This window comes from Giraffa tippelskirchi, chromosome 6, assembly GCF_054371585.1.
Source record: "Giraffa tippelskirchi isolate mGirTip1 chromosome 6, T2T-mGirTip1v1.2.pri, whole genome shotgun sequence".
Lineage (NCBI taxonomy): Eukaryota > Metazoa > Chordata > Mammalia > Artiodactyla > Giraffidae > Giraffa > Giraffa tippelskirchi.
In genome coordinates this window covers 165,387,607-165,410,807 of record NC_137280.1, presented here as the reverse complement: position 1 = coordinate 165,410,807, position 23,201 = coordinate 165,387,607, and the positions used below count along the sequence as shown (strand labels likewise).

At 38.2% G+C, this 23,201-nt stretch overlaps 1 protein-coding gene across 3 annotated transcripts in view; it reads right to left on the bottom strand.

The window, feature by feature from the left end:
- LOC145509620 (uncharacterized) overlaps positions 1-23,201 on the bottom strand; it is a 533,964-nt gene that overhangs the window by 480,258 nt on the left and 30,505 nt on the right. The window contains exon 1 of one of the 3 annotated variants that reach the window (XR_014056241.1): positions 15,517-15,654. The exons of the other annotated variants lie outside the window; for them this stretch is intronic. The gene's annotated coding sequence lies outside the window, so the exon portion shown is untranslated. Of the gene's footprint in view, positions 1-15,516; positions 15,655-23,201 lie in introns of those variants that run through there. 3 annotated transcript variants of the gene reach the window in all.

Here is a 23,201-nt window from a genome sequence, read left to right as displayed (position 1 = left end):
CTGCCTACCTCTGAGAGTTGTTTTCCTCTGTATGGGCTTGAACCTCTGACCCAGTGATTTTAGAAAAAGACTTGGACCTATCTTTCATTGCCCTCTGCCTGAAATAAGTCATGTGTTCTTTTCAGAACCAATCAGTGGAGTTAGGAGAATGTGTTTCTCTGAATGTCCCTGTCTGAATAACATACTCATGTCTGGAGCCATGAATGAGACAGGCCTCCATCTAACCACATGGATTAGGGAGTAAGAAGAGGGAAACATAATTTCCCAAAGAAAACAAAGCATTGTAACCAGATTGTAGGGGAATGGACACCAGAGAAAGTTAAAATGAGATACTTACACTGTAGCAGTCATTTAGGTTGTTGACAAAATATACTCAGCACGGTCAAATGAAAGGCACTTAGAAACATAAAGATATTGTCTCTAAAGATAATTTATTTTTATATGTGGCTTTAGAGTATGATCCCAGGAAAAATGAATGAACTACGGTTATGTCTAAAGGAAGCAGGAGAATATCACCTCCACATGGTCAATACTGGCTAAGGTTTAATTGCCTTATTCTCTTTATGAATTCCCAAACTGGAGAAGTTGGAGAAGCCTGTGCGTTAGACATCTGGACCGCTATAACAAAATATCACAGACTGATCTGTGGCTTAAACAGCAAACATTTACTTCACAGCTCTGGCAGCTAGGAAGTTCAAGATTCAGGTGCTGGCAGACTTGGTTCTCAGTGAGGGCAATCCTGGCTTGCAGACAGCTGCCTGTTCCTTGTGTGCCCTGATGGTCTTTCCTCTGTGTGTGCTAGTGGAGAGCTCTTGTGTCTCTTCTGGTAAGGGTATTAGTCCCACCATGGGGGCACTGCCATTATGACTTAATCTAAACCTAAATATTTCCTCAAGCCCTACCTCCAAATACTATCACATTATGGGGTATGGCTTCGACACACAAATTTTGAGGGAACACGCACATTCAGTGTATACCAAGCAGCAAAAGAACTGTAACCAAGTTCAAGTCAAGGAATGACCAACAGGATGCAATATAGTTACTATTCACACAATAAAAGTCAATAGAACAAACGGTCGATTCAGTCTTGCACCCAGAAAAAGCATTATTCTTAAGGAAGCTTAATGTGCATATACAATGAGAAAAACATTCTCTGTAGCACCTCTAAGATTTCTCACTTGGACAGGAACTAGTATACAAGTAAACAAATCAAAGAAAAAAGCCTGAAGGGGAACTAACTAAATAAACTATGTCCCACAGGCAGGAAGCCGAAGTAACAACATATTACAGAAAATGGAAGCAAACTGGTCAATTAATTGAAGAATATGACACCAAAACCACCTTTTACAATCCACAAGAATATCTGATAATTATGTGATTGAGGGAAACTGGAAGTACAAGATATAAAATGGGTAATGCCAAAATAGAGAAGAAAATTACAGGTTATTATGCCAATTGGGGCTTTTAAAATGTTTTTAAAGCTTAGATATTTAGCTATTGCAGGGCTGTCATTTTCATTTGCTAGATCTACAGAGAGAAAACAATGTATGAGAGGAGTTTCCTGCAATGTCGAATTCTCAACATATAAAAAGGGATTTTAAAAGTATAGAAAATTACCATAAAGAAAAAGTAAACCTGCCTTAAAACTTGCTAGAAGGCTCAAGCCCAGCACTGCACGCTGACCATGGTTTCGCTTCAAAGGCAGTCTCTGTCCTTGGGTTCAGGCCTCCAGGCTTAGCGCCTGTCTTGCTGGCAGCGACAGTGAACACCACATAACTTTGGCACCCCAGGACGCTTCTGCTCCTGGCATCAGCAGGCTTGATTTCTAAGCCCCGTTCTACCGACAGATCAGCAAACAAATTGCTTAATTTCTATAGAATCAGTTTACCATTTAGCCAAAAAGATGGAAATGAACAGGGGAGAAAAATGCTCAACAAAAGGGCAATATTTTGAAGATGTGGTCTAAGCCACATGTGCTCACTGACCACTCCACCCCCAGCTAGTCCTACACAACGTCCAAAGTGGTCTGCTCTTAGTGATTTAGGATGATTAGGAGACAAGTGAACTTAAATAATCGTAACCCAAATCTATAGTAATCCACTGATGTAAAAGCACTAGTCACTTAATCTAAACATGGATATTCATTCATTATTTAAAATATATGTTTCCATGTAGAAGAATAGACTGGTAATCTTGGATAATTCAAAATATAAGATATTCATGTACAAGCAATATTTATTAAAAATAATGCAATATTTTATCTCAATTGTTTATTCTGAAAAATCAACCATAAAATTGATTTTATCTTCTGTATACCTGGATACTCATTAATTTTATTATACTATATACAATATGTGACACAGTAAATATTATACTGTACTCTTTTCCTTGTTTCATCTTTCTTGTTTCTCCAGTCAATTAAGAGACTTTATTTTTCAAAATAGATTGAGATAGGAAAAATGTGAAGACAGAGTTCCCATATACCCCATCCCCAGTTTCCACTATTAACATCTTTCAATGGTTTATTTTAGTTTGAACTACTTTTATTTCCACTTGATTCTTAATCAATATAACTGACATACATAATAATGTAATCAAATGGTACTAAAAAGCTGATAATCAAATTTATCAGCACTTACTGTATTCTTCCCCATGAATAATGCTTTCATCTATATAGCTATTTCTTCTAGTTTTTTAACCTTTGAGCTTCTAAGTAACCTATTAATACTAAAATTCTTTCAGTTCAGTTCAGTCGCTCAGTCGTGTCCAACTCTTTGCGACCCCATGAATTGCAGCACGCCAGGCCTCTCTGTCCATCAACTCCCGGAGTCTACCCAAACCCATGTCCATTGAGTCGGTGATGCCATCCAACCATCTCATCCTCTGTTGTCCCCTTCTCCTCCCGCCCCCAATCCTACCCAGCATTAGGGTCTTTTCCAATGAGTCAACCCTTCGCATGAGGTGGCCAAAGTATTGGAGTTTCAGCTTCAACATCAGACCTTCCAATGAACACCCAGGATTGATCTCTTTTAGGATGGATTGATTGGATCTCCTTGCAGTCCAAGGGACTCTCAAGAGTCTTCTCCAACACCACAGTTCAAAAGCATCAATTCTGCGGCGCTCAGCTTTCTTCACCGTCCAACTCTCACATCCATACATGACCACTGGAAAAACCATAGCCTTGACTAGATGGACTTTTGTTGGCAAGGTAATGTCTCTGCTTTTAAATATGCTATCTAGGTTGGCCATAACCTTCCTTCCAAGGAGTAAGCGTCTTTTAATTTCATGGCTGCAGTCACCATCAGCAGTGATTCTGGAGCCCCAAAAAATAAAGTCTGACACTGTTTCCACTGTTTCCCCATCTATTTGCCATGAAGTGATGGGACCAGATGCCATGATCTTAGTTTTCTGAACGTTGAGCTTTAAGCCAACTTTTTCACTCTCCTCTTTCACCTTCATCAAGACGCTCTTTAGTTCTTCTTCACTTTCTGCCATAAGGGTGGTGTCATCTGCATATCTGAGGTTATTGATATTTCTCCCAGCAATCTTGATTTCAGCTTGTGTTTCTTCCAGCCCAGCGTTTCTCATGATGTACTCTGCATATAAGTTAAATAAGCAGGGTGACAATATACAGCTTTGACGTACTCCTTTTCCTATTTAGAACCAGTCTGTTGTTCCATGTCCAGTTCTAACTGTTGCTTCCTGACCTGCACACAGGTTTCTCAAGAGACAGGTAAGGTGGTCTGGTATTGCCATCTCTTTCAGAATTTTCTACAGTTTATTGTGATCCACACAGTCAAAGGCTTTGGCATAGTCAAGAAAGCAGAAATAGATGTTCTTCTGGAACTCTCTTGCTTTTTCGATGATCCAGTGGATATTGGCAATTTGATCTCTGGTTCCTCTGCCTTTTCTAAAACCAGCTTGAACATCTGGAAGTTCACGGTTCACGTATTGCTGAAGCCTGGCTTGGAGAATTTTGAGCATTACTTTACTAGCATGTGAGATGAGTGCAATTGTGCAGTAGTTTGAGTATTCTTTGGCATTGCCTTTCTTTGGGATTGGAACGAAGACTGACCTCTTCCAGTCCTGTGGCCACTGCTGAGTTTTCCAAATTTGCTGGCATATCGAGTGCAGCACTTTCACAGCATCACCTTTGAGGATCTGAAATAGCTCAACTGGAATTCCATCACCTCCACTAGCTTTGTTTTTAGTGATGCTTTCTAAGGCCCACTTGACTTCACATTCCAGGATGTCTGGCTCTAGGTGAGTGATCACACCATCGTGATTATCTGGGTCATGAAGATCTTTTTTGTACAGTTCTTCTGTGTATTCTTGCCACCTCTTCTTAATATCTTCTGCTTCTGTTAGGTCCATACCATTTCTGTCCTTTATCGAGCCTATCTTTTCATGAAATGTTCCTTTGGTATCTCTAATTCTCTTGAAGAGATCTCTAGTCTTTCCCAATCTGTTGTTTTCCTCTATTTCTTTCCACTGATCGCTGAGGAAGGCTTTCTTATCTCTCCTTGCTATTCTTTGGAACTCTGCATTCAGATGGGAATATCTTTCCTTTTCTCCTTTGCTTTTTGCTTCTCTTCTCTTCCCAGCTATCTGTAAGGCCTCCTCAGACAGCCATTTTGCTTTTTTGCATTTCTTTTCCATGGGGATTTTCTTGATCCCTGTCTCCTGTACAATGTCACGAACTTCTGTCCATAGTTCATCAGGCACTCTGTCTATTAGGTCTAGTCCCTTAAATCTATTTGTCACTTCCACTGTATACTCATAAGGGATTTGATCTAGGTCATACCTGAATGGTCTAGTGGTTTTCCCTACTTTCTTCAATATTAGAAATTCTGATACTTTTTTCCAAATGCTTCATCAGATTTATCATAGACCTATCAACATTATTTTCTGAGCAGTCTAGGGTTACCAGATAATCCATCCATTTCATTTCTTCCCCATTTCCATTAAGGAACTCCTACCTTCTTGCTCCAGTCTGCAACTGGTGACTCTACGTCTGATGCCAAAGCTGAGACTTCCTTCACCAATCTCCTGTATAGGAATCCCCTGTTCCTTGGACCTTGAGACTTGTATCTTTCTTGGGTTGTGCTCTTATTTTTGCTAGAATAGATCTTCCTAAGAAAAGGCTCAAGGGAGCTTTTTTTTTAAACTTATCTAAAATTGTCTTTACTGTCACAACTGATTGCTTAGGTGAGCATAGAATTCTAAGGTGAAAACCAATTCTCAGACTTCTAGTGACATGTTTTCTATCTCCCAAAATTTTTGCTAAGATGTACTGTGCCATTTTATTTCCTATAATACATGCCATAGTCTTCCAGCATTTTCTCTTTAATCCTAGGGTGCTAAAATTTTATGAGGACTTTCTTTATAAGGGTTTATTTTCATTCACTGTGCTAGGCACCCAGTGGACCTTTTCAAATGGAAGGTTCATATTCCAGCATCTTGATCTCTACTTTCTATCTTATAAAATTGTGTTGAAATCTCTTTTCTGTTAATGATACCATCCCCATATTTTATCAGAAGTCATTTGAGGTAGTATTTTAAGTGTATAGTCAAATCAATTATTCACTCTAATAGCATGTATATTGTCTTTGGAATATGGTCTAAAATTTCAGAATGTATAGTATTTCAAGCCAAATAATAAAGCTATTTGAAGAAAACCCAATCACCAGAATTGAAGTTATCCAGCTTTCTCATTCACCTTCACATGTAATTAGCCATAGAATGGGAAAGACTAGAGATCTCTTCAAGAAAATTAGACAAAATAAGGGAACATTTCATGCAAGAATGGGTACAATAAAGGACAGAAACAGCAAGAATGTAACAGAAGCAGAAGAGATTAAGAAGCAGTGGCAAGAACACACAGAAGAACTATATAAATAAGGTATTAGTGATCAGGATAACAACAGTGATGTGGTCATTCACCTAGACCCAGACATCCAGGACTCTGAAGTCAAGTGGGCCTTAGGAAGCATTACCATAAACAAAGTTAGTGGAGGTGATGGAATTCCGACTGATCTATTTCAAATCCTAAAAGACATGCCAGCAAATTTGGAAAACTCAGCAGTGGTCACAGAACTGGAAAAAGTCAGTTTTTATTCCAATCCCAAGGGAAATCAATACCAAAGAATGTTCAAACTACCGCACAATTTCACTCATTTCACATGCTAGCAAGGTAATACTCAAAATTCTTCAAGCTAGGCTCCAGCAGTATGTGAACTGAGAACTTCCAGATGTGCAAGCTGGATTGAGAAAAGGCAGAGAAACCAGAGATCAAATTGCCAACATCATAGAGAAAGCAAGGGAATTCCAGAAAAACATCTGCTTTCTTGACTATGTTAAAGCCTTTGACTATGTGAATCCCAACAAACTGTGGAAAATTCTGAAAGAGATGGGAATACCAGACCACCTTACCTGTCTCTTGAGAAACCTGTATGCAGGTTAAGAAGCAACAGTTAGAACTGGACATGGAACAGCAGACTGGTTCCAAATAGGAAAAGGAGTACGTCAAGGCTGTATATTGTCATTGTGCTTATTTAACTTATATGCAGAGTACATCATGAAAAATGCTGGACTGGATGAATCACAAGCTGGAGTCAAGACTGCCAGGAGAAATATCAATAACCTCAGATATGTAGATGATACCACTCTAATGGCAGAAAGTGAGGAGGAACTAAAGAGCCTCTTGATGAGGATGAAAGAGGAGAGTGGAAAAAGCTGGCTTAAAACTCAACATTCAAGAAACTAAGATCATGGCATCTGATCCCGTCACTTCAGGGCAAATAAATGGGGAAAAAGTGGAAACAATGACAGATTTTACTTTCTTGGGCTCCAAAATCACTGCGGAAGGTGACTGCAGCCACAAAATTAAAAGATGCTTGCTCCTTGAAAGAAAACCTATGACAAACCTAGACAGCATATTAAAAAGTAGACACATCACTTTGCTGACAAACGTCCGTATACAGAAAGTTATGGCTTTTCCAGTAATCATGTACAGAAGTGAGAGTTGAACCATAAAGAAGGCTGAGCAACAAAAAATTGATGCTTTCAAACTGTGGTGCTGGAAAAGACTCTTGAGAGTCCCTTGGGCAGCAAGGAGATCAAACCAGTCAATTCTAAAGGAAATCAGTCCTGAATATTCATTGGAAGGACTGATGCTAAAGCTGAAGCACCAATACTTTGGCCCATCTGATGCAAAGAGCTGACGCATTAGAAAAGAATCTGATACTGGGAAAGATTGAAGGCAGGAGGCGAAGGGGATAGAGGATGAGATGGTTGGATGGCATCACCAACTCAATGGACATGAGTTTGAACAAACTCTGGGAGATACTGAAGAACAGGGAAGCCCGCCATGCTGCAGTCCATGGGGTTGCAAAGAGTCGGACATGACTTAGAGACTGAACAAAAACAAGGACTGATTAAATATATTATTAAATATTTAGCTAGTAGAACATCATGTTATTATTGTTGTAAACCATTTGAGAGTAAGTTGGAGACATCATGCCCTTCACCACTAAATATTTTAGCATGTATTTCCTAAGAACAAGTCCCTCTATCACATAGTGCTTCTAATTTTATGATCAGTAGATTGAGGGAACAAGATATGCTCTTGCTAAAATTAACCATGTGCATAGGAATCCTGTATATAATGTATCTACACTGGAAATAGTCCAATGAGATTTAATGATAACAATATAGCAGGGCCTTTTTGTAATGATCTCACCTCTTGTTTCTTCCTATGACACAGACCCCATGCCAAGCTCTAGAAGACAGCAACTTGGCATAACCAGCCAACATCCATCATGTTTTTTAAAGCCAAAACCAACTTACATTTCATTACTTGTCTTTGATATGCAAAGAATTTTAAATGTGCTATATTTAAATGCTGGTTTGTTCTGTGCGTATTCCACCCTTTCTTCTTACTCTATTTTAAAAGCTGGAGCTGTCCTAATTTACGAGTATGAAAAAAAATTACTGTATTTGGACTTGCTATTTAAAACGCCTGAATGTAATTCTCTTCTTCATATGTGTTTTGGAATTTTCCCCTATCAGAAAGTCTATCAAGATCAAGATCTGAGAATTGAGAATGTTCTATACAAGGAAAATATGGTTTACCTGAAGCTTAAAACTGTGGTCACTTAAAAACTGTCTTCTAGTCTTCAGCAAGAATTTGAGACAAATTTCATAAAAAAAAACTTTAATTCTACATAAATAAACACCATCAACACACTTAGGTTATCAAAGAGGAACTACTTTTTAAACAATCTCTTAACTAGGACACTTGTCATTTTTATTGTGAAATAAACAGTCTGTGCAAGCAATCACAATGAGAATATTTATAAAAACTTGATAAAATTCAAAAAGTGATATTGAGAATTGACACTGAATGTTAATTCAGGGAAAAGGTATTACATTACCATAAGAAAGATAAAGAAAGAATAAGTTAACTAGATCCCTAGAATATCTGAGATGCTTTTAAAGATAAATAAATGCAGCAATATTATTAACAGCAGCTTTGCATTTTTGTGGCAAATAAAACCCAGTGCTCCTTTCACTTAAAAGTGTTTAATAACACCTTACCAAATGCCGTGGACATCTGTTGTTTGTGTCTGCCTGGCATCCATTAGGCACTTGCTCCTCCTCTTTTACCCCATGTGGATCTGGAGAGTTTGTCAATCAGAGGGTCTTACTCGGCTCTGGCTTTGTGAGCTGGGACAGCTCCTGGGCCAGGAAATCTTTAAACTTCTTCTGCTGTTCGCAGAACATAGGACTCAAACAGGAGGAGTCAGAGTCCCCTGATGAAATCCCAGCACATGGGATTGCTCTCTCTCTGATCTCAACTTATACAGACTAAGTAAGTCTGGAGGTGCCAATGGCCATCTTTAACTACCACACACACAGAACCTGTCTGAGACTAATGCCAGTCCCCAGAGGACTGCTGAACTGAGTGACAGAGGTAAGAGAGCCGGGAACTCTGCTGAGTCCTTGCATAGAGCTATGCTGCGGTCAGTTCTACACCTGGACTTCCTGGTTAAAGTGCTCGAGTCGCTCAGTTGTGTCCAACTCTTTGCAGCCCCATGGAGCAGCCCGCCAGGCTCCTCTGTCCATGGAATCTTCCAGGCAAGAATACTGGAGTGGGTTGCCATTTCCTCCTCCACAGGATCTTCCCAACCCAGGGATTGAACCCACTTCTCTTGTGTCTTCTGCATTGGCAGGCGAGTTCTTTACCATTAGCGCCACCTGCGAAGCCCCTTCTGGTTAAAAGACGCAATAAATTCTCTTTTTGCTTGAGTTCATTTGAGTTGGATTTCTGTCACTCATAACAAAGCAACCTGACTAATAGACCAAGGCAAGGCCTTTGCCAAATGCAGTGTATAACTAAGGTATTACAAGTACACTTGAACAACACTTGCTCCTAAATGGTACATCTGCCAAATAAAGATTATAAAGTTACAAGAATGTAACATTAGCTTAATTTTCTTATAACCTTGCAAAGACTTCTACTACTCACATATAAGCAGCCCCACACCATCTGTTTTCAAGAAGAGAAAATGAAGTGTGTGGAGATAAAGAGGGGGAAATCAGTTTCTAAGACAAGTGAGGACAATTGAATATCACATGCAAGGTGATGAACTTAGACCCTCACCTCACACCATTAATGAAAAATTAACTCAAATAGATCATAGACAAACATAAGAGCTAAATAGGAAAAAATATATAGGAGGAAAATCTCTGAGGTATTAAATTATGCATATATTTTTTCATATAGATACCAAAAACACATTCCATAAAAAAATTGATAAATTGGACCTCATCAAACTTTAAAAGTTTTGCATTACAAAAGACATTATTAAGAAAATATGAAGAATAGCTACAGACTGTGAGAAACATATATGATGAAGGATTTACACCCAAAATATATAAAAAATTCCTACAACTCAATAATAAAAGGACAAATGATCCCCTTAAAAATGTGCAAAATGTATGAGCTGATATGTCACAAAAGAAGATATGAAAGTAGATAACAGTTAATAAAGATATGAAAAAAAGTTCAACATCTTTAGTCATTGGAGAAGTGCAAATTAAAACAAGTATGAGATATCATTTCACACCCACTAGAATAGCTATAATAAATAAGGCAGACAATAACAAATGTTGGTGAGGTGTGGAGATATGAGACCCTCTCATACATTGTTACTGGGAACATAAAATCAGGTAGCTACTATAAAAAACAGTTTAGCAGTCTGTTAAAGCTAAGCAGAAGAACCAGCAATTCTACTCCTAGATATCTACACAGCAACAACAAAAAAAATACATCTATAACAAGCCTAGCAGAGAAAAGCTCACAGGAGAATTACTGATAGGAGCCCTAAACTGGAAACAGCCTGAAGGTCAATCAACAGGTGACTAGATATACAAAATGTGTATATCCATATGATGGAATCCTATTCAACATGATAAAGGAAGGAACTACCAACGCAAGATACCTTACAGAGAAACTCAAAAACATTAGGCAGAGAGAAAGAAGCCAGAACAAGAAATCATATATTATCGTATGATTCTATTGATATGAAATGTCCAGAAAAAGCAAACTCGTAGACATAAAACAGATTAGTAGTTGCCTGGGCCTAGGGATGGAGATAATTGTAAATGAGCATAAGGGATCTTGTTGGGAGGATGAAACTGTTTTAAAACGGATTTATAGCAATGGTTACACCATTTGGTAAAGTTATTAATAGTCATTGAATTGTACACTTGAAATGGATGAGTTTTTTGATATGCAAAATGTATTTCACTTGTTGTTTTTGAAAAAGACAAGTGACTGGATCACTGGTCCATTTATACCCAGTGGCTCAGTACATCTACTCTGAGTGCTGTGAGCAACAGATCTTTGTTCCTGATCCTTCTCTTTTCTTGCCAAACCATGTTCACTTGCTGTTGGCTCTGTTATCATGCTAACTACTCAAACTCAGGCAAAAAGCAAATAACTGAGCTTTCATTTGAGCCCTGTGGTTGTTATCTCCACATCCTCAATACATAATTGTGTCTTAGAAGGTACTATTTCAAAAACAATGTTTTTCGCAAACGTAAGCTCCTGTCACCAAGAGAGCTTGGTGTCAAAGAGGGGAGGGCTAGAAGGGAAAGTCCTGCCAGAAGACAAGCACTAACGCTCTGGAAAAAGAAACCTCATTAGTGATAAACATGCCAGAAGGGTACACTTTCCCCCAATAAATGTGAATCAAAAGTCAGTATGTAGAATCTTATGTTTGACCATGCATGGAAAATGAATCCTAGCTTTGGTAGGAAATCCACCGAAACAGAAGTTTGACCCTTAAAGAAGCTGCTGAATCACTGTATGGAAGAATATTATTTTCTTCTTTGGTTCCAAAGAATTCTCAGCTTTTTGAAGAAAATAGTTAAAGTGTCATTGTTTTCAATATTTCTGTCCTTTACCATTTATCATGCAATGAACAAATTCAGTCATTAAGCAAATACTTACAGTACGTACTTATAATACATACCTTGATATTGGAGATATCAAGGGAATATTTCCTGCAAAGATGGACACAATAAAGGACAGAAATGGTAAGGACCTAACAGAGGCAGAAGAGATTAAGAAGAGGTGGCACGAATACACTGAACTATACAAATAGGTCTTAATGACCCAGATAACCATGATGGTGTGGTCACTCACTTAGAGCAGACATCCTGGCATGTGAAGTCAAGTGGGGCTTAGGAAGCATTACTACAAAAAAAGTTAGTGGAGGTGATGGAATTCCAGCTGATCTATTTCAAATCCTAAAAGACAATGCTGTGAAAGTGCTGCACTCAATATGCCAGCAAATTTGGAAAACTCAGCAGTGGCCACAGGACTGGAAAAGGTCAGTTTTCATTCCAATCCCAAAGAAGGGCAACACCAAAGAATGTTGATACTACCACACAATTGCACTCATTTTGCATACTAGTAAAGCTATGTTCAAAATCCTTCAAGCTACGCTTCAGCAGTATGTGAACTGAGAGCTTCCAGATGTACAAGCTGGATATAGAAAAGGCAGAGGAACCAGAGATCAAATTGCCAACATTTGTTGGGTCATAAAGAAAGCAAGAGAATTCCAGAAAAACATCTACTTTTGCTCCATTGACTACACAAAAGCCTTCGACTGTGTGAATTACAACAAACTGTGGAAAATTCTTAAAGAGATGGGAATACCAGACCATCTTACCTGTCTCCTGAGAAATCTGTATGCAGGTCAAGAAGCAACAGCTAGAACTGGACATGGAACAATGGACCAGTTAAACATTGGGAAAGGAGTACATCAAAGCTGTATATTGTCTTCCTGTTTATTTAACTTATATACAGAGTACATCATGCAAAATGCCAGACTGGATGAATCACAAACTGGAATCAAGATTGCCAGAAGAAATATCAACAACCTCAGATATGCAGATAATACCACTTTAATGGCAGAAAGTAAAGAGGAACCAAAGAGGTTCTTGATGAGGGTGAAAGAAGAGAGTGAAAAGCTGGCTTAAAACTCAGCATTCAAGAAACTAAGGTCATGGCATCTGGTTCCATCCCTTCATGGCAAAAGGGAGAAAAAGTATAAACTGTGACAGTTTATTTTCTTGGGCTCCAAAATCACTGTGAATGTTGACTGCAGCCATGAAATTTAAAGATGCTTGCTTCTTAGAAGGAAAACTATGACAAACCTAGACAGCATCTTCAAAAGCTATGACACTGATTTGCCAACAAAGGTCCATATAGTCAAAGCTATGGTTTTCCCAGTAATCATGTACGAATGTGAGAGTTGGACCATAGAGAAGGGTGAGCACCAAAGAATTGATGCTTTTGAATTGTGATGCTGGAGAAGATTCTTGAGAGTCCCCTGGACAGCAAGGAGATCAAACCAGTCAATCCTAAAGGAAGTCAACACTGAATATTCATTGGAAGGACTGATGCTGAAGCTGAAGCTCCAATACTCTGGCCACCTGATGTGAAGAGCCAACTCATCGGAAAAGACCATGATGATGGGAAAGATTGAAGGCAAAAGGAGAAGGGGGTGGTAGAGGATGAGGTGGTTAGATAGCATCATCGACTCAAGGCACATGAATCTGAGCAAACTCCAGGAAACAATGAAGGTCAGGGAAGCCTGGTGTGCTGTAGTCCGTGGGGTTACAAAGACTCGGATACAACTTAGCAACCAAACAATGAAAATGCAGTACATACCATATACCAGGCACTGGGCTAACAATGATGAATGAAATAAATAAGGATGAAAGATGTGTAAGGAGTTCAAGTCTAGTTCAGTGTTTATTAAAGTATGGCCAGTGGACCACTTGCCTTCAGAATAACCTGAAGGGCTATTTAAATGCAGATTCCTGGGCCCCCCTCAGCCAAAATGAATCAGAATCTCTGTGAGCAGAGCCCAGGAATATACACTATAACAAGTTCTACCAGGAATTTTTACATACATTGAAGTTTGTGCTCCTAGAGAGATCTGCATTATAAACAAATATAACATAGCAGAATAAAAGATGTCTCCATTAGATTTATTGGCAATTATGTGTCAGAGTCCCCTTGTATATAATATTCTCAGTGCTGATAATATTTACATATAAGCTTCTAGAATAAATAGTCTCCAAAGAAAACCAGTATAAAATTATCAACATTATGAAAATAACGATCACTGTTAAAGGAGGACACAAAGGAGGATGAAATTGCTCCACCAGAGTCAGGAAAAGAATCATAGAGGAAACACCTGAGTTAGGTCTTACACCCAGACCTTTAAGCTGGGTCAGCCAGTTTTGAAGCTTTGTCTGAGTCATGATTTTCTAAGCATCACACTCAAGAACTGGAAAAATCAAGCTGTTGTTGCCACTGCTGATCCTAAAAACAGTTGGCTTCTGCCATTCACTCTGGAATCAGCAGAAAGATACTTTGGAACCAGCCTGTATCCTCCTTTAGCTCACTTCTGAGTCAAGGTCTTCCTTGATGCCACAAACTGGTATCATTCAAACCACGTATCTAGACACCAGCTACAGGGGAGAACAGGAAATGTAGCTTTATGGTTTCGTTTTTATGCTACCTTGGGAAAGTGAAATTCATAATGAAGGGAACTATCAACACATGGAGTGGCTGGATGGTGAGAGATTTTAAGCCGCTATGAATGTCATATGCCTAACTTCAGAGCCTAAGGTCTTAGCCTCTCTGCCACCAGGGGTATGCCCTGCTCCTATTGTCCAGTTCTGAGTCCTGCATAGAATGTAAGAGGTTGTCTTCATCTGTTCTGATTACTATCATGAAAATATAAACTGGGTGATTTACCAACAACAGATATACTATATTTTTCACAGCTCTGGATGCTGTGTCCAACGTGAAGGCGACTAGTGAGGGCCCACTTCTTGGTTCCTAGATTGTCTTTTCCCTGCGTCCTCACACAGCTGAGGGATCCCTCTGTGGTCTCTGTCATAAGGGCACCAATCCCATTCAAGTAGACTCCGCCTTCATCATCTGCCAAAGGCCTCACCTGGCGATACTATGACCCTGGGGATTAGCATTTCAACATATGAATTTTGGAGAGACATAAACATTCAGTCCATTGCAGAAGCGTTTGCAGTAGGAAGGGATGAGCACTTTACAGCAGATATTCTAATCCCCAAATGGACTTAATATAGCTATTGCCAAAGCCCCTTCTCCCTTAATCATTCTTAAGCCAACTGAACTGGCCCAGTAAAAAGTAATGCAAAAATCCTCCCCTCTGTGAATGGCCTAAGATCACAAGACATAACTGAGTCTGTTGATCAGTTGCTTCAGAAATTAATAATCCAATATGCATGCCAAGACCCAGATGTTCATTTTAGCAGTACTCAGATGGAAAATACTAAATCATTCAACAGGTCCACTAATGTAATTATCTGAGGTTAGATCTTGAAGATAACTTGGTAGGCTGATCAGGCTGCTGCTGCTGCTGCTAAGTCGCTTCAGTCGTGTCCGACTCTGTGCGACCCCATAGACAGCAGCCCACCAGGCTCCGCCATCCCCGGGATTCTCCAGGCAAGAATACTGGAGTGGGTTGCCATTTCCTTCTCCAGTGCATGAAAGGGAAAAGTGAAAGTGAAGTCGTTCAGTCGTGTCCAACTCTTAGCGACCCCATGGGCTGTAGCCTACCAGGCTCCTCCGTCCATGGGATTTTCCAGGCAAGAGTACTGGAGTGGGGTGCCATTGCCTTCTCTGGATCAGGCTGCAGATCAGCTCAAATTAAAACACTGTACATGATTCATATTACAGTTCTATAGAAGCAGCTGGTAACTACTGATACTTATCAATGGAACTTGTTTTTTCTGCTTGTGATATAAAATTTAAGGAATTCAACACAATGCTTGTCCAAACATTTAAGCATATAAAAACCTATGTGGGATGGGATGAGTTCCACTGGGGTGGGTGTTCTATTCTTAAAAAATCATCAACACCTACAAGGCTTCATTTTTAGCTCCTACCTCACTCCTTCTCCACGCACTTAAACCACACATCCTTTGTTCTTGAGCTCATCTCAATTGTCTTGGTCAGGTTACTAACAACCAAAAAGCTGGTCCGAGGGGTAGAACAATGGGAAGCTATGTACTTTACTTCTGCTTCTAGAAAAAGAAAGAAAAAACAAAAAAGGTTTCTTCATGGTCATTATAAAAGTCAACCACATGAACAATATTTCTAACTTTTTAAAGTCCTTTAGAAAATATTACCCATTGTGGTACTTAACCTTCTTAAGTGAAGATTCTCACAGAAAATTACTCTCCTACTTGTAAAAATGTGCAGTCTTCTGACAAGCAAGTTCCCTTCCATTTATGACATAATGAAAAGTATATAGCCCATGCAGTTTTTTTTATTATTATTATCTAAAAGCTAAATTTAGATAAAGCTAAGGATTAGGGGCAGGAGGAGAAGGGGACGGCAGAGGATGAGATGGTTGGATGGCATCACCGACTTGATGGACATGAGTTTGGGTAAACTCTGGGAGTTCGTGATGGACAGGGAGGCCTGGCGTGCTGTGATTCATGGGGTCGCAAAGAGTCGGACATGACTGAGCAACTGAACTGAACTGAAAGACAAAAATAGATGAAAACTGAAGCTAAATTTACTGCTCAACTGCAGTAATTACCTTTAGCTGTTTTTTTGATATAATTAAATTTTTCCTTTACTATTTGGTTGATAGTCTCTTGATAGTGTTACTGTCTAAAGTCTCGAGTTACTTTTTTCAACTTATATTTCCATAGGTTAAATTTAATATAAAATTCAGTCCCTTTAAATGTACAGTTTGATGAGTTTTCACAGTTGTATACAATCAGTTATGGACTGTCACCATAATCAAATTATAGAATATTTCTGATACTGATGAGGGTTCTTGGCCTTCCCCATTCAATAGAAATTGATAAGAGGCCAGACAAGAAATTCAGGAAGGCTTTATTGGGGCCCCTACTGTTGCAATGCGGAGTGAAAACAAGTAATAGTTTCCCTTGTTTGCTTCCTGAGGTGTGTGCAAGCTGATTCCTTATGTGGGGTGTGTCCAGGTGCTTAGCTAGAGGGGTGGCTTAGGTGGTTTACCCTCCCCTTTGCTGGTGTTGCGCACAGACAGCATGTGTTTTTGCTCTTGACAGTCTGTTTTTGTTACTGACTCTTCAGAAGTGGCATTTGGATTGTTTTGGTCTATTTGTATCCTGTTGTCCATAATTTGCCTCAACTGCACATGCACACAGTTTTCATTTTGTTTTGTTTTTTGTTCTTTTTGTTCGTCTGTTTTCTTTTTTAGTTCCTTATACTTTCTTTGTATTTTGTTGCTCCAGCAGGCATCTGTCCAGGTGCAAGCACTGCAGCAAGGAGCCCCAGGTCCCAGGCCCTGCCTGTCGCATTTCCAGCACCCTAAAAAATTTCCTCTCTGCGGTTGATCACTTCCCTTGACACCAAGCCTCAGGCAACTACTGATCTACTTTCTGTCATTATCATTTTATCCCTTCTAGAATTTCAAATGGGTGGGATCACACAGAATGTAATTATGTGACTTCTTTTACTTAGCATAAGATTTTTGAAATACATTCATGTTGTCGTGTATCAGTATTTCATTACATTTTTAATTACCAAATAGAATTTCAGGGATATGGTTATACCACAACTTGTGTATCTGTTAACCAGTTGATGGACAAGTGGTTGTTTGAGACTATTATGAAAACCGTGGTTATAAACATTCACATACAAGTTTTTGTATGGACATATGTTTTCATTTCTCATGGGTAAATACTTAGGAAGTAGGATTGCTGAGTCCCGTGGTAAGTTTACAGGTATTGTATAAGACAATGTCAAGTTCTTTTCTAAAGTAGCTGAGCCATTTTGCAATCCCACCAGCAATATATGAAAGAGTTCCAGTTATTCCACATCTTTATCAACACTTGATGTTGGCAGTCTTTTAAATTTTAGCCATTCTACCAAGTTTGTAGTAATATGCATTTCCCTGCTGACCAGTGATGCTGAGTACCTTTTCAGGTGCTTATTGGTCATACTCTTAAATTCTTTTTTGAAGTATCTATTCAAATTCCTTGCCTATTTTTATTAAGTTGCTTGTTTTCTTATTATTGATTATGAGTTATTTATATCTTCTAAACTAAAGCATTTTGTCAGATATATGTTTTGCAAACACCTGCAACCAGTCTGTGATGCCTTTTCATTTTCTTAACTGTGTCATTCATGGAACAAAAGTCTTCAATTTTCACAAAGTCAACTTTGTAAAATGTTTCCTCTCATGATTCAGATTTTTTTGTGATTTATTTGAGAACTCCTTGATTAACCCAAGCTTTTTCAATCTCTGTACTACTGACATTTTGGACCAGATAATTCTTTGTTGCATAGGTGGTCTTGTACATCATAGGACATTTATTAACAGGTCTGACCTCTACTCATTAAATACCAATAGCAGGATCCCCCTACCAATTGTGACAATCAAAAATGTCTCTAGACTTTGCCGAATGTCCCTTGAAGGACAAGTTGCCCCTGGTTGACAACACTGGCTTAACCGAATGTCACAACTATTTTTTTTTTTTTCCAGAAGTCTTATGGCTTTAGCTCCTACATTTAGGTTTACAATTCCTGTCAACTCCTGTGTAAGGCTGATGTAAGAATCAAAATTCATTTTTTCCAGACAGATATTCAATTGTTCTCACCATTGGGTTGCCATTTCCTCCTCCAGGGGATCTTCCCAACCCAGGGATTGAACCTTTCTCTTGCATCTCCTGCACTGGCAGGCAGATTCTTTACCATCGGTGCCACCTGGGAAGCCCCATTGTTTTAGCACCATTTGTTAAAAAGACTATCCTTACCCCCATTGCACTACTTTGGGACATTATTTAAAAATCATTTGATCTTATAAATGGAGATCTATTACTGAGCTCTCTATTACATTCCATTTCCATATTTCTAGCCTTACGCCAATAACACACAGTCTTGAGTACTGTAGTTTTAAAATAAATCACAAAATTAGGTAGTCTAATTACCTCATTCTTCTTTTTCAAAATTGTTTCAGCTAATCTAGGTCCTTTGCCTTTCCACACATCTTACAACAATCTTGTCCATTTCTTTTTTTCTTTAATAAACTTCGTTTTTGAATAATTTCAGATTTGCAAAAAGTTGCAAAGATATTATGGAGTGCTTCCATTTATCCCTCACCCAGTTTCTGTTTCCAGATGCTGTTGTTCAGTCACTCAGTCATGTCTGACTCTTTGCCACCCCATGGACTGCAGCATGTCAGGCTTCCTTGTCCTTCACCACCTCCCAGAGCTTTCTCAAACTCATGTCCGTTGAGTCGATGATGCCATTCAACTGTCTCATCCTCTGTTGGCCCCTTCTCCTCCTGCCCTCAATCTTTCCCAGCATCAGGGTCTTTTCCAGTGAGTTGGCTCTTCACATCAGGTGACCAAAGTATTGGAGCTTCAGCATCAGTCCTTCCAATGAACCTTCAGGGTTGATGGCAGTATGTCTGTTAAAGCTAAAAAACCAACACTGGTATATTGCTATTAACTAAAGACTTTAATTTCATTGGTTTTTTATGAATATCCTCTTTCTGTCTCAGGATCCAATCTAGAATACCACATTGCTTTTAGTCATCATGTTTCCCCTCTCTCTTCCCAGACTTTCTCTGTGTTTCACATATGATCTTAACAGTCTTGAGGAGTACTGGTCAGGTATTCTGTAAAATGTCCCCCAAATTTGGTTTATTTAATGTTTTTCTCATGATTAGACTGGGATGATGCCAGACTAATGCCTGGCATCACACTTCTCATCACATAATATCAGGGGAGACATACTATCTGCATGGCATCATTAATGATTTTAACCTTTAAGTCAAGTTTCTTTTCAAAAGCCTGTTTGACACTGATTGGGATTCCAATGATTCCACACGTCAATATGGGAAAAACTGCGATCTTAATAACATGGAGTTTTTCAACCCATAAACATTGTTTACCTCTTTACTTATTTAGGTCTTCTTTAATTTCTCTCACCTCCTCTAACCATGTATTTCAGTTCACTGCCCTGTACCTTCAAGGAGTGACATTATTATTATTGTTATTATTATTATTCACATGTTCCAGAGTGTACAGTTGTTATCTGGATAAGGTCACCTCAGTAAGATCTAACTCGGCCATTACTGAAAACAGAACCTAACACTGCCTCAATACTTTTAAAGGTGGACAGGGAAAAGTAGACAGACAAATTTATATTATTATCCTTAAAATACCCTTAAAATAGAATCATAACCACTATCTGTGCTGAGCCAACCTGCAATCTTAAAATTCATCAACAATGAATACACAGTTTGAATAGAAACAGATTTTCTGTGAGTCAGTGAATTTGACTACATGAAACTGATGACTTTATATATGGTTAAAATTTCAAATCCTAAAAGATCAAACATGGGAGAATTATACTCACATCTTGACAAAATTGTTTAATGTTGTCCACATTGTGGTAAAATGGGCATAACTCTGTACAGTAATAGATTTTAAACGGGAATACATTCTGTTAACACTTTTGGAACACAAATGCATAAGAGCATTCAAATTATTATCTTGACCTATTAATTCCACTTCTGACACTCTATCCAATGAAAACAATGCTAAATAGAGTCAGAGGGAAGAATTACCCCTTAATCAAATATTTTTACTATGGCACTTTTCTATAATGTAAAGAAAATACTACTTAAATGCCCAATAGGAAAAGAAAGAATTCTATTCACACAGACATTTAAAAAGGATGTTTATGCAATTATGCTTCAACAAAGGAGGCAAAAATATACAATAGAGAAACGATGTGGTACATAAACAAACAATGGAATATTAGTCATAAAAAAGAATGAAATTTTGCCATTTGGCTCAGTGTGCATGGGCCTAGAGAATACTATGCTTAATGAAATAAGTCAGACAGAGAAAGACAGATATTATATAATATCACTTACATGTGGAATCTAAATGATAATGAATGTATATGCAGAACAAAACCAGAGTAACAGGTATGGAGAACAAATAAGTGGCTACAGTAGCAAGAGAAAGGGGCTGGTGCAAATTAGGGGTATGGAATTAAAATATAAAAATTAATATGTATAAAATAGATTAAAAACAGGATATATTATATAGCAGAGGGAATTATAACCATTATCTTGTAATAACATTTAATGGAGTATGATCTGTAAAAAAATACTAAATCACTATGCTGTACACCTGAGATTAATACAATATTGTAAATCAACTATCAGGCTTCCCTGGTGGTTCAGCAGTAAAGAATCCACCTGCAATGCAGAAGACATGGGTTTGATTCCTGGGTCCAGAATATTCCCTGGAGAAGGAAATGGTAACCCATTCCAGTATTCTTGCCTGGGAAATTTCATGGACAGAGGAGTCTGGCAGGCTACAGTCCATGGGGTCACAAAAGAGTAAGACTTAGCAACTAAACAATAACAACAACAATAACAACAAATCAACTATACTTCAAAAATAAATATATTAATTAAATAAATAAAGATGATTTTATGAAAAGCTTTTAGTATTATAATATTGCTGTTGGTGATGGGGTTGTTTAGTCGCTAAGTCATGTCCAATTCTTCTCAACCCCATGGACTGTAGTCTGACAAGTTCCTCTGTCTATGGGGTTTTCCAGGCATGAATACTGGAGTGGGTTGCCATTTTCTTATCCAGGGGATCTTCCCCACCACGAATCGAACCTGATGTCTTCTGCATCTCCTACATTGGCAGGCGGATTCTTTACCACTGAGCCACCTGAGAAGCCCTATTATAATATTAAGTATTTGTATATGCTGTATGAGTTCAACTTTATTTTTTAGGTAGAGAAGACTAGAAGTTAATATGTCATAATCTTATTGGTGGCTAGTGAGACTGGAGTTGTTTACTTCATTTTCCTACTTGCTATTTTTTAATAGTGAGGCAAGAAAACAATAAAAATATTTTAATTTTATAAAAGTTTACCTTATTATTAAATTTCTGAGCTGGAAAAAACTTTAGAAAACTAGCTGACCCCTGTACTTCATTGATAAGAAAATTTCCTTATCAATAGACATCACAGAGAGTTAAAATATTTGTCTAAGTACACAAAGTATGTTGTTAGTACTCTATTGTATAGTCAGATTGTGTTCTGACTCGTTGGATATGATACTACATTCTGGTCATTTTTGTTGTGTCCAAGACTCCATTTCTATGGTTAAGGGGATGGCATAGTTCACATGAACAATATTTAATTAAAACAGTTTGCTGCTGCTACTGCTAAGTCACTTCAGTCGTGCCCAACTCTGTGCGACCCCATAGACAGCAGCCCACCAGGCTCCCCCGTCCCTGGAATTCTCCAGGCAAGAACAATGGAGTGGGTTGCCATTTCCTTCTCCAATGTACGAAAGTGAAAAGTGAAAGTGAAGTCACTCAGTTGTGTCTGACTCTTAGTGACCCCATGGACTGCAGCCTACCAGGCTCCTCCGTCCATGGGATTTTCCAGGCAAGAGTACTGGAGTGGGTTGCCATTGCCTTCTCCTTAAAACAGTTTAAAATTTATTAAATAAAACACCTCAAGCAAGGTTAATTTTAATATAGATGCCCTAGAATCTGGGAATGGAAGAAATTTTAGTGTTGTTTTCTTCCAATGATTACATCAAATGCTGAGTAAAAGTGGAGTTTTACCCTAGAAAGCTTTTTAGTTTTGAGATTTAAGATGCCTAACAAAGAGCATGCATTACATTTTATTTATTAAAAGCTCATTATTCCCTTGTTCGAGTTACTACTGTTTGTTTGTAGTTGTTCAAACAGAAACAACAGGGTACAATGTGATTTTATAAATGAGGACTTTCTGTTATGAACTGGTTCACTTTTACTGTTAAACTCTCATGAACTAAATGATATAAGGCCAAAATTACTGATAATTATCTATTAATCATATATTGGACATAACAACCTTTAACTTGATTTCAAATACCCCAAATAATTTTTCCTAAAGTCTTTCTAAACATAAAAAACATTTTTAGTGTAACATTTCATACCATTGTAAGATAATCCAAAGGGAATATATATGGTTAGTAGAGTGTTTATCTTATCAAAAGTATGGTCTCTTTGGGTTACTGTTTGGATTCTAGCTAATCAGGTTTAGTTTAAGAACTGTAAGCAATTAACAGTATTCAAACAGCACCAATCTGCAATATTATTTCAGCTGGGAAAGTAGCTATATGAACCAATACAGCTTCCTTACTAAAAATAAATGATAACACTTTCAACTCCCTGGGGAGTTAGTTTTTAAAGTATGTCACACTGCATAACAAAACCAAAGAGTGTGAAATATCTGAGTAATAAAAAACCCAAAAGACATGCCATGTTTTCAGATTTAAAAAAATAATAAAGTAACTTTGCCAACGAAAACATCATTGCGGGAAGACAAAACAAATACAAAGTGAATTTAAGAGATAGATTGTGGTCCCTTTTTTTTCAAGAACCACTACTTCCCTTGTTTGTAAGACTGCTTGGTTTTATTACCAATTTTTAACACACAGTAGCTCAAATCAACAACTCATTTGCTCTTCAGACTTTGACACTTCCCAAGCTTCTAGGCCTGTGCTTAACTAAACAAGTACAGTAGAACAAGTAGAACATTT